General features: G+C 53.3%; 1 protein-coding gene across 4 annotated transcripts in view; it reads left to right on the top strand.

Annotated features, from left to right (window-relative positions):
* Positions 1–12892, top strand: part of LOC144936103 (ELMO domain-containing protein 1-like) — a 57556-nt gene that overhangs the window by 29766 nt on the left and 14898 nt on the right. The window lies entirely within an intron of this gene.

Below are 12892 nucleotides of genomic sequence, written 5' to 3' on the forward strand. Positions count from 1 at the left end.
ACAACATGAACAAACAATATTAGTGGTCCGTAGTACAGATGTTTAGGATTACCTTCAGAGCGTATCAGACTATCTTCAGGTCGATGCTTGACCAGTGGCATTGACCTACGTGACATTGACAAAGTGATCGTCATGGGTGGGCCCATGCAAGGAATATATGGTGGATTGTAAGCACCATTGCTTGTCATTGAAAATGAGCATGCACATTCTGTCATTGCCCCGCACCTCTGATTAGCGCTGGTTGGCTACGTATGGTGCGAAAGAAGTTCAGCATACATATGTAGTATCAATGGAGTGGGAGACAAGGTTCTTCAGGAGGCACCTTCTTTATTCACACTTTCAGGTTCACAGGTTTGCCCTCGCTTCTCCCAAGTCATATAGCTAACCTTGACCCAACCCTGACCGTGTTACACTGACGGCATCGACTGAGACAGCCAACAACTATCCGGCCGCGCAATGTCTAGCGAAGACGGCAGCGACGTAGGCGGCGAAGACGACAGCAACGACGAGACTAGTCCACTTCCCAGAACCGGCAGCCACGAGCTTCCGCTCTCCGCTGCTTTTATCCTACTCCACGTGGCTTGGCTCTGCCCTGGCCGTGCCTCCCTTCTCGAACCCATTAGCGGCTTCCAAGGGCTTCCAGACGAGGTTTCTGTGACCCTTGCACCAATTCCTCCGCCCTGCTGACACACCCGCATAAGTGCTCACTGGCGTGTGTATTGCTTGTCCACCGCAGTTATTGCTGGACAGCAGATGGCGCTATTACACTACATCATCATCCTCCTCCCGTTAGAAAAAAACAGCCGTCCAGGCTGATATCCAGCAACGGCAAGCTGGCAGACAGGCAGAGCAACCCCCAACCTCAAGGAACACCATCAACACAACTTAATAAAAAAATAATTTTTACCACAAGCCAACCCCTCGAAAAAAAAAGAAAACCCTTTGGTCGCGACGTTTCCTGCGACCGCACAGCACAACCGCGACGCCCCCCCCCCCCCCCCCCCCCCCACGAACGGACAGCACACAACACAGACTACACAATTTCCCCGGACGTAACTCGCGTGAGCCGGTCCTTAACACCGGTCACCCCTGTCATTGGCAGGGTCTTGCGTCTTGGGATTCCTAGGAACGGGAACAACAATGGCCTAAAGGGCGCGGCCTCTTCCCGGTCCCCCCCCCCCCCTGGATCCAGTCCCCGACATGTCGCACATGGTGGTCTCGGTAAATGTCAGAGACTCGGATCCGGCGGAGCTTGGGACGACGTTGCCGGCGGATCGGAGGACGTCAGTGGCACTGCCGGCGCCCCCCTGACACCCCGGTACTATATGGCAATGTGGCCCGACCGACCACACTTGAAACATTCGGCCGTGGGACCCCAGGGCGGAGGAGGCTACCCCGGTTGCCATTCTACCCGCGGGGACCTTCTCCCGCGCGTCCCCCGGCCACCAACCACAGCCATCATGTCCTCCATCTGCCATGGCCCAGTCTCCACTTTTGGCCAATGCTGGTGGACCTCGTAGACTTTAATTTATTGGGCTACCTTTAGGGACGAGATCCCCGCGTTATCGGCGAAGGGCAGGGCGATCTCCAACTCCCGCGCCAGCGCCCTCAGCCTTTCCGCCGCCAGGGAGTCGAACGCCCCCTCACCCATGTGAGGGTATGCTTTCCGTCCCAGCGCCCGCAGCGCCTCCCGGAGAGCGTATGGCGTCCTCGGCCTCCCCTCACTTCCTCTGGAGGAACCTTGTGTGGGCGTCTTGCGGCAGGCCACAAATGGCCCCTTGCAGCATCGCCGACATTGGTACCTCTCCCGCACAGTTGCGCGCTCGCCTCAAAATGGCACCCGCCGGCGACGCCAGGCCCTCCACGTGCAAAATGGCACCCACCATATGCACGGTCTCCGTTCCGGGCTCCTCCGCTCCCGCTCTGACGAAAGCTCCAGCCGGGGTTTCCCCGTGACTCCTCTCCACATCAGCTGATGTGTAGTCGCTTTCCCTTTGATGCGTAGCCGCTCTCCCGCTGATGCGTATCCGCTTTCCCGAAGATGCGCCGCTCTCCCGCTGCTGCCCACGGGCTTTGTAACCGGGTCCCGGGGCTTCCCGGAGGGACGAATGCTCTGCCGCTCCCATCTTCCGATGACACCACAGGTGGGCTTTTCGATACCCCACTTCTGACACCAGTTGTAGTGTCAACGGAGCAGGAGACAAGGGACTTCAGGAGGCACCTTTATTTACACTTTCAGGTTCCCATATTTGCCCTCACTTTCCCCAAGTAGTATAGCCTAACCTTGACACAACCCTGACTGTGTAACACTGATGGCATTGACCGAGACAGCTAAAAACAATCCGGCCGTGCAATATTTAGTGAAGACGGCAGCAACGAAGGCGGCGAAGATGACAGCAACGACGAGATGAGTCCACTTCCCAGAACCGGCAGCCATGCGCTTCCGCTGTCCGCTTTTACCCTCCTCGGCGCGGCCTGGCTCTGCCCTGGCCGCGCCTCCCTTCGTGAACCGACTAGCGGATTCCAGGAGCTTCCAGACGGGGTCTCTGTGTCCCTTGCCCCAGTTCCTCTGCCCTACGGACACATCCGCGTAAGTGCTCACCGGCGTGTGTAATGCTCGTCCACCCCACCGAAGTTGCCGTTGCTGGACGACAGATGGCGCTATTACGCTACACATACTTAGTTTGACTGCTTCATCGAGTTCAGCATTTCATCATGGCCAATGCTGTCTGCCACCACACCTTGCCATACCTTGATTCCTTCCACTAGATCCAGTAGTTATTAAGTTGATGCACGAAATGGTTATTCATACTACAGTGTTCCCTGGTTATTTGCGAAGGAGACGTTCCGGAGATGCTCGTGAATAGCGCATTTCGTGGATAATGATATTAAATAAATACATAAATATGCTTTTGAATGCATTCAAATGATCATAATACAAAAATTGTTATAATAAACATGAAGAAAAAAATATTAGTGTATTAAATAATAGTTTATAAAATTTACTTATCTTAAATTATGATGATGCTATGCATCATCGCTATCTCCTAATTTTATCTCATCACTCTACCTGACCACTTTCTCGCATGACATTCTTTAACCTCCCTTTATCTCATCACTTTCTCTCGATGCAGTCATATAGAGTTCTGCTGAAAGCCAAAATCATGGATAATAACAAGGGAATACTGTCGTTGGTATTTACACTTTTATATGCCATGTAGAGAACACGTGCTGCATGACAAAATAGACATTTATAATCCAAATATGTGGGTTTTCACTAAAAGTTTTAGTGTAAACACTATGAGTCATTGGTAACTGGGCTGAGACCAGCAACTTCCAACACTTGAGTATATAGTTCAACCACAGGTGGCTGAAACCTGGCTCTCTTTTTACACGCTTTTATTTAACTCACTCTGTCTGTTGTTGTCGTATCAAATCTTGTAACTCAATTTTAACCCACTTGCCAATATGGTATTGACTGCAAACTTGGTATACTTATGTCATACTGATGACAATACTATATTCTATCATAAAAAAAACATTTTAAACCATCTTTTTTATATGTTATGTTTCGCCTTGGGTCTAATTGTCCACGCTCAACTCACGTTGGCTGTAAATCGCCACTGTCCCTTACGTTATGGCAAGCCTCGGGGCCACTTCCTGGAGTCGTGGAGTTCTGCCATTACTCGTACGGTACATTTAATTAAAGCGTGTATTTACACGTTTTTTTAAATATTAGTTATTTGTATTTTATATTATCTATCATATATAATTAATCCATTCTAAACTCTCACAGGGCAGTACATCACCCTGTTAGAGAATAGTCTGTGGAAGAAAATATAGGTCTGCTTCTGAAACCTGTTTATTTGACTTCGTTAGAAAATTATGTAATGCTTGTTTCAACATTGAATTGGTGGCTCTTGGTTTACCTTGATAGACGAAAAAATGTGAAGGTCTTCAATCTTAAATAAATATGTAATTAGCTGTTTGGATTGGGTTGGCCCTTCTATATCTGCTCATTGTTGAGACCATTTCCAATTATCACATCGTGTCTTCTTTTGGTAAAGGCAGTGCTCATTTATTGTGAGATGCTTGCATAATCTTGTACTGTGTGCAGAACACTTTTGTAGAGGCTAATTCAGTTGCACACAGTGCCCTTAAACCTTAGTCTCATCATAGGTAGCAGTATGCAATTATACACCTTGGTTGTTGTACATCTTCCAGTGGCAGCAATTATTTCCCGATGGTTGTCACGTGGAAAGGCGTCATCGTTCTAGTTTCTCGCTTGACTATTTAACTAAGTATGTGAAACTACATTTACATGTTTTGATTGCAGAAAATATTATTGCATGGTTCAAATTTTAACAATCTTAGCTAAAACTAACACCATTGGGGTTTTCGGCTTTTATTTATAAGTCAAACATTTCTAAAATAATAATGCGACAATTGTTCTTGTTTACCTCTGGCATAACCGGGTATAGTATCGATAACATGTACAGTGAGGGAAAAATTTATTTGATCCCCTGCTGATTTTGTACATTTGCCCACTGACAAAGAAATGATCAGTCTATAATTTTAATGGTAGGTTTATTTGAACAGTGAGAGACATAATAACAACAAAAAAATCCAGAAAAACGCATGTAAAAAATGTTAGAAATTGATTTTCATTTTAATGAGGGAAATAAGTATTTGACCCTCTCTCAATCAGAAAGATTTTTGCCTCCCAGGTGTCTTTTATACAGGTGAAGTATTGGAAAATGACGGCAGGAAACTCCTTGATGGGAACACACTTCTTTTATTAAATCTTGACTTGTAACGATACAACGCGTGGCCTCTCTTCTTCACAATGCGGTCACCATACAACGGTACAACTCGTGACCTCTTCTCTCCGCCCTACGCTTCTCTTGACTCTCGTAGATTCTGTGCTGCTGGCTCTCTGTGCCTCGTGTAGACTCCGCGCCTCGGCTACACTCTTCTCTCGTCTCGTGTAGACTCTGCGCCTCTGCTACACTCTTCACTCGTCGCGTGTAGACCTTACGCCTCGGCTACACTCTCTACTCGTCTCGTGTAGACCTTACATCTCTCTCTGGCTACACCGTATGCATACTCGGCTCGTGTAGACCTTTCTCTCTCTCTGGCTACACCGTATGCATACTCGGCTCGTGTAGACCTTTCTCTCTCTCTGGCTACACACTATACATCGCTCAGCTCGTGTAGACCTTTCTCTCTCTCTGGCTACACACTTATACCTTACTCTCCTCTACTCTCCATTACTCTCCATTACTCTCCTCTCCGGGCTCTATCTCTGCACCTTCGTCTTCATTCTTAGATGGTTCCACTTCTCCTCTCTACTCCTCTGTGCATCATCTTATATATCTCTTCCTCCCGGGAGACGGAGCGGATGCGGACCTCAACGTCGGCACCGCTCCTCAGTTACCCAATCACCACGCGCTATCTCTCCGATCCGTTTCCGCCCAGCGCGTGTTTCCACTCCTCGACCAATCACACCGCGCTGCCATCCGATCACTCCCTCTCAGCGCGTCACCGGCACACAGCCAATCAGCAGCACTACCCCCACCCGCGCACTGACGCCTGCTCCTCCCCGTCAGCGCGCGTCACCACACACACACGTACATACGCGCTGGCACATGACGTACACACCCAGCGCGTATCACCACTACATCACCCCCTCCCACATAGCTCGCAGCCGGCCCGGCTGCTAACAACAACCAACCGCTACGATAAGATGACAACCAACCAAAAAAAACCCCGTAACCCCCCAGTGTGCCCCGTAACATAACAACAAGAACAACAACAACAAGAACAACTATGTACAAATTGACAATGAACACGAAAAGTCAACAACAACACAATACAAGCAAATTCCAGAAAACGAACGCGCCCCGCGCCCCTGCGACTACACGCAGTGACGAGGCGCACCAACAGCCCCGACTCCTCACGAGGCGGGTCGCGCAAAGTAGCACGACTTGGCGCGAGTCCGTCTGGCTGGTCCGTCGTATGGGGCGGGACACTGACGACCGTCCGACGGTTCCGGCTGCTCCAGACGGCGCGGAACGGGCCTGAAAGGGCCGGCCCCGCCGCGGAGATCCGGCCGCCGGTGGTCGGCAGCTGTCAGATCCGAGACACCTGGGAGCAGATCAGGCGAAAATACGCGTGGATCAGGCAGAGACATTTCCCCCTGTGGGTCGCCGGTCACGTCACACGCTCGGCCATGACGACACAAGGGGAGGCCATATGGAGGCGAGAACGGTTTCAGTCGGGAGGGGTGAACGTACCAACGGCGCTTTCCCCACTTTATCTGAACGCACTGGGGTCGTGCAACGCGCACGACCTCCACGGGTCCCCTCCACGGTCTCAACAATTTAGGCGACGTAGCCAAGGGTGCCTGAGGGCAATGCAGCCAGGCCCTGTCACCTGGTTTCCAATCGTGCCCGGACACCTTCCGTGCCCGCAACCGTTCATTAGCAATTTGGCGAGCCCGCGAATTAAGCCGTGCGGCCTCCCTCGCCTCTGTCAGCTTGTGAATATTAAACTTAATATGTTCTGCCAATTTAGAATTAGTTCGTGGAGCGGACAGGCCAAGTTGCGTTTCCATTGGCGGGTCAGCTTCCCGACCGTACATCAAATAGAATGGGGAAAACCCCGTAGCTGCATGGGGGGCCATTCTATACGCGGCAAGGACTCCCGGGACCTGCAGGTCCCAATCTACATGTGCCTCGCACACCTGCTGGCACAGCATGGAAGTCAAAGTTTTGTGGAGTCTCTCCACCATCCCGTCTGTCTGCGGGTGGTACGGGGAGGTACGCACCTTCTTGGTACCCAACAGATCGCACACCTCTTGCAACAATTTACTCGAAAATTTTTTACCTTGGTCGGTCAGCAGGCGTTCGGGAGCCCCCTTGTCCAGGACATAGCCCTGGACGAAGGCGTCCGTCACAGCCGCTGCCGACTGGTTAGCGAGAGGCCACGCCATAGGCCATCGGGTAAAGTATTCGACCCCCACTAACAAATATTTATTCCCTCTCGGCGTGACTGGGAAGGGCCCCAAAATATCGAGTGCAACGAGCTCGTTAGTACGCGAGACCTGAATAGATTGCAGCGGTGGATTAGCTGCCACGGGCGGTGGTTTACGCCTGGCGCACTCAACGCACCCCTTCAGAATATTTACCACATCACTTCCCATTCCCGGCCAGTAATAGTCACGCTGAAGCAGGGCAAGCGTCTTGTTAACTCCCAAGTGCAAGAGGCGTTCGTGTGCCGCCAAGACAACCCTCCCCCTTACAGCGGAAGGCACCACGAGTGCGTTCCGCCGGGACAAACTGTCCCATCTCAATAACATGCCCTGCTCAAGTACATAGGAGCCGGTACGCTCCTGGTCCCCCTCGGGACCCCCAACCTTGCGGCGCAATGCTAGCAGCGAGCTGTCCGCCATCTGGAGACGGCCCCATTCGCTGAGCGACAACGAGAGCAGCGAGTCCCGACCCTGAGAGGCAGTGGAATCATCCACGATCGGTGCGCCCGCTGTCGCAGCCAGTGCCCCCATCTCCCCTGCAAGCGTCGGTTTACAGCGCGCCGATCCCGACAAACACGCGGATTCATCACAAGGCAACAACCGCGACAAGCAATCGGCATTTGTGTGTCGCAACCCCTTACGGTACGTAGTCGTAAACTGATAGTCCTGGAGGACTTCCAACCAACGCGACAACTGGCCCGAGGGTTGGGCGACCCTCAATGAATACTGTAGCGCCGCGTGGTCCGTTCGGACCGTAAAGTGACGACCATAGAGATATGGCCTAAACTGCTGCACAAAAAAGACAATGGCAAGCAGCTCGCGACGGGTGACGCAGTAGCGCTGCTCCGCCGGAGACAACACCCTACTACCGTAGGCGACAACTCTTTCGACACCCCCAACGACTTGGGATAGCACCCCCCCAATGCCCGTGTTGCTAGCATCCGTGTCCAGCAAAAAGGGACTCGCAAAATCGGGATAACACAAGGGTGGGGCACCCACCAAGGCGTCCCGGAGGGAGCGAAACGCGGCCTCCTCCTCCGGTCCCCATTTGAACTTCACTCCCTTCGCCGTTAGAGCGTGCAAGGGTTTTGCAATAGTGGCGAAGTGCTCAACGAACCGCCGATAATAAGAAGCAAACCCGATGAAACTACGCACGTCGGAAACGGACGTAGGTGTCGGCCACGAACCGACACAATCCGTCTTCGCGGGATCGGTGGAGATCCCCGAAGAATCGACAATGTGACCCAAGTATCTAACCGACTTCCGAAGGAGGTGACATTTGGCTGGTTTAAATTTCAGCTTAGCCGATCGCATTCGCAAGAACACCCCTCTCAATCGCTGGAGGTGTTCTTCAAACGTTTTACTGAAAACAATGACATCGTCCATATAAATCAAGCATGTATCCCACTGCAAGCCCGACAAAACCAACTCCATAAGTCGCTGAAACGTCGCTGGAGAGGAGTGAAGTCCCATGGGTAACCGGTTAAACTGGAACAGCCCCCCTGGAGTCCGAAATGCTGTCTTAGGTTTCGACTCTTCGTCGAGCGGCAACTGCCAAAACCCCGATAACAAATCAAGAGTCGAAAAATATCGCGCACCAGACAATGCATCGAGGGACTCATCCATCCTGGGGAGCGGATACGCGTCAGCCACAGAGATCTTATTCAGGCGACGGAAATCAACGCAGAATCGCAGGGACCCGTCCTGCTTCTTAACCAGCACAATAGGCGCTCCCCACGGGCTAGAGGAGGGCGAAATAATATCGGCTTCTAGCATTTCGTTAACAGCCGACTGAACATGTTCCTTCTCCACGGGACTCAGTCGGAAGGGATTTAGCTTGACCGGCGCCGCATCGCCCGTTTCAATGTGGTGGTGCAACAAATCCGTGCACCCAATGTCATACTCATGTTTACTGAACACATCAGAGAATTCTATGAGCAACTCGCGCAGCGCACCCAACTGCGCCGCCGACAAATCGTCCGAGGCGGCGCATAGCGAATGGACCCACTCAAGGTCTTCCCTTGGCTCAACGTTCCGCGCGGGGCTCGAGCCCACCTGCGCAACCAACCCATCATCCACAGGGACCCGCGCCGCGTGAGCCAGCACGGTGCCCTGTGGAATGACAGCTGGCCGCGACCCCGCGTTCAAAACCATCACAAACGGATCCCTGTCAGCCCGCACCAAAGTGTGAGCCACCGATAAATCAAGACCCCCGACAGCCTTGTTAGAAGGACCCAAAAGCATACTTTGTTCCGAAGCCTCCCTCACCCATGGTTTCCGCAACCGGAGGGGAATCAACATCTGTGAACCCGGGGGCACATGCACGGTCTGTGTCGCCACCGCTTGTATCGTAGCGCACGCCGTCCGAATGTCAGTAGGGCTCGTCAAAAATGCAATCCGGCGACCCGATGGCAGTTCAATGCATCGTTGATCGATAAGAATTTTAATGGGCATTTTAGCCAAAAAATCAGTGCCCAAAAGACACGGAACCGCCAAAGAAGACGAAACGAAAACGGGTCCCGACAATTTGATATTTCCAATGCAAATGGACGCCCTAATCTGACCGATAATGCCCAACGATCCCCCATTAGCGGCGTAAAATGGCACATCCACTGGAAGCAGCGGACGACATTGGACTGGGAGAATATCATAAATGAGGTCCGATATAATAGTTGCCGATGCCCCCGTGTCCACTAACACCCTAATCTCGACCCCATCAATAGATCCCGTAACAACGGACGAACCCGCCGAAGCAGCCACAATTCTATGCCCCAATTCCGCCCATTCAATGTCTCCCTGGTCCCGGCCGAACCCCCCTCGCCGAACCGAATCCCCGAACCTTAACCGGCCCTCCTCCGCCGCAACGCGGCGTCCCATGTGTGCCGAATAAACAGGCCGAGCGTGTGAGGTGCCGCGACTTGCCGGGGATTGTAGAGATGACTTGGGATCTCGGTCGTCGTCCAGCCGAGCACCCATGGCGCGCTGACGCGGAGCGCGGCACCCGGACGCCACGTGGCCCCGGAGGCCGCAGTTATAGCACGTGACGAGGGTCGGAGTAGATCTTGGTTGCTCCGACTTTCGGCCCGATCGCAGAGGCGACCGAGCCCCCGGCCTCCAGTCCCCTGGTCGTCCCGTGGCGAACGCCTCCTCTCGTGGGCTGACGACTTGGGGTTCGGTGACCACCGAACCCGGAGCTGCGACGACAGCAGCGTTGCAACCAACTCCTTGTTTCCGTTGTAGGGCCTCGTGCGCTTGAATACTCGTGGCGACTCTCAAAGAAGAAATATCAATCTCGTCAGCTGTGTTGATAGGGACCCCCAGGTCCTGCGCCAACTTAAGCAGCTGCTCCAAAACCATCGCGTCTTGGCCCTCCTCGTCCATCCGAGGGAACGCAGCATCAGCAAGAGCCAGCAACGCCGTGCGATAGGCCAGCGCGGTCTCCGTGGCCGCTTTCCGTCTTGCGTAGAAATGATGGCGGCACGCCGAGGGAGGTCCGTAGACCCTGGCCAACAAACCCAGCGCATCCTTCAGCGTGGAGCGGTCCGACTTCCGTGCAGACCTGAAGGCCGCGAGCGCGTCGTCGTCCAGCAGGGCAGGCAACGCCCGCAGCGCCGTAGCATCGGACCACGCTGACATCTCTTGATGCGCCAAAAACCTCCGCTGAAATTTGCCCCAGTCTCCGCCTTCCGCCTTGAAGGCTGACAACGTGGGCAGACGCTGCTGAAAAATGAAGTCATCCGCCTCGTGGTTCCTCTCCGCCTCTCCGTCGGTGTGTAAGATGGCGGCTCCAGCGGCAGACGTAAAATGGCGGACCCCCTCGCACGCTGATGACGTCGATGCGCGCGCTTGGGAACCCACCACCACGTGGCGCTCGCTGTTCCCGCCAAAAGTAGGCCCAGGCGCAATGGCGGGAATCCCCCATTCGTTTTGGCGGGAATCTGCGGGGCGACCTTGTAAAATGTCCCCCACCGTCCCCGCTCCTCCCGACGAGCTGATCTCCGCCAAGATGGACGCGGCGGCGAGCAGCAGCTCCGCCAGTCGGGAGTGCGCCTCACGAAGCACGGCCTCGGTCCCCGGTCGCTCGGCCGGCGCCGTCGACGGATCCTGTAGCGTGGGCAAGTCTTCCTCCTCGCCCCCCGCCACCAGCGGCCCCGAGTCGTCCAGGTTTTCCTCGCGGTCAATCCCTTGGTTCCTACGGGTCTTCCTTGTCTCCATGCTTGGAAGCCCGTTTCACTTCTGACGCCAGATGAAGTATTGGAAAATGACGGCAGGAAACTCCTTGACGGGAACACACTTCTTTTATTAAATCTTGACTTGTAACGATACAACGCGTGGCCTCTCTTCTTCACAATGCGGTCACCATACAACGGTACAACTCGTGACCTCTTCTCTCCGCCCTACGCTTCTCTTGACTCTCGTAGATTCTGTGCTGCTGGCTCTCTGTGCCTCGTGTAGACTCCGCGCCTCGGCTACACTCTTCTCTCGTCTCGTGTAGACTCTGCGCCTCTGCTACACTCTTCACTCGTCGCGTGTAGACCTTACGCCTCGGCTACACTCTCTACTCGTCTCGTATAGACCTTACATCTCTCTCTGGCTACACCGTATGCATACTCGGCTCGTGTAGACCTTTCTCTCTCTCTGGCTACACCGTATGCATACTCGGCTCGTGTAGACCTTTCTCTCTCTCTGGCTACACACTATACATCGCTCAGCTCGTGTAGACCTTTCTCTCTCTCTGGCTACACACTTATACCTTACTCTCCTCTACTCTCCATTACTCTCCATTACTCTCCTCTCCGGGCTCTATCTCTGCACCTTCGTCTTCATTCTTAGATGGTTCCACTTCTCCTCTCTACTCCTCTGTGCATCATCTTATATATCTCTTCCTCCCGGGAGACGGAGCGGATGCGGACCTCAACGTCGGCACCGCTCCTCAGTTACCCAATCACCACGCGCTATCTCTCCGATCCGTTTCCGCCCAGCGCGTGTTTCCACTCCTCGACCAATCACACCGCGCTGCCACCCGATCACTCCCTCTCAGCGCGTCACCGGCACACAGCCAATCAGCAGCACTACCCCCACCCGCGCACTGACGCCTGCTCCTCCCCGTCAGCGCGCGTCACCACACACACACGTACATACGCGCTGGCACATGACGTACACACCCAGCGCGTATCACCACTACACAGGTAACGAGCTGAGATTAGGAGCACACTCTTAACGGGAGTGCTCATAATCTCAGCTTGTTACCTGTATAAAAGACACCTGTTGACAGAAGCAATCAATCAGATTCCAAACTCTCCACCATGGCCAAGACCAAAGAGCTCTCCAAGGATGTCAGGGACAAGATTGTAGACCTCCACAAGGCTGGAATGGGCTACAAGACCATCGCCAAGCAGCTTGGTGAGAAGGTGACAACAGTTGGTGCGATTATTCGCAAATGGAAGAAACACAAAAGAACTGTCAATTTCCCTCGGCCTGGGGCTCCATGCAAGATCTCACCTCGTGGAGTTGCAATGATCATGAGAACGTTGAGGAATCAGCCCAGAACTACACGGGAGGATCTTGTCAATGATCTCAAGGCAGCTGGGACCATAGTCACCAAGAAAACAGTTGGTAACACACTACGCCGTGAAGGACTGAAATCCTGCAGCGCCTGCTCAAGAAAGCACATACACATGCCCGTCAGAAGTTTGCCAATGAACATCTGAATGATTCAGAGGATAACTGGGTGAAAGTGTTGTGGTCAGATGAGACCAAAATGGAGCTCTTTGGCATCAACTCAACTTGCCGTGTTTGGAGGAGGAGGAATGCTGCCTATGACCCCAAGAATACCATCCCCACCGTCAAACATGGAGG

The sequence above is a fragment of the Lampetra fluviatilis genome, chromosome 15, assembly GCF_964198595.1.
Source record: "Lampetra fluviatilis chromosome 15, kcLamFluv1.1, whole genome shotgun sequence".
In the NCBI taxonomy this organism is placed as follows: Eukaryota; Metazoa; Chordata; class Hyperoartia; order Petromyzontiformes; family Petromyzontidae; genus Lampetra; species Lampetra fluviatilis.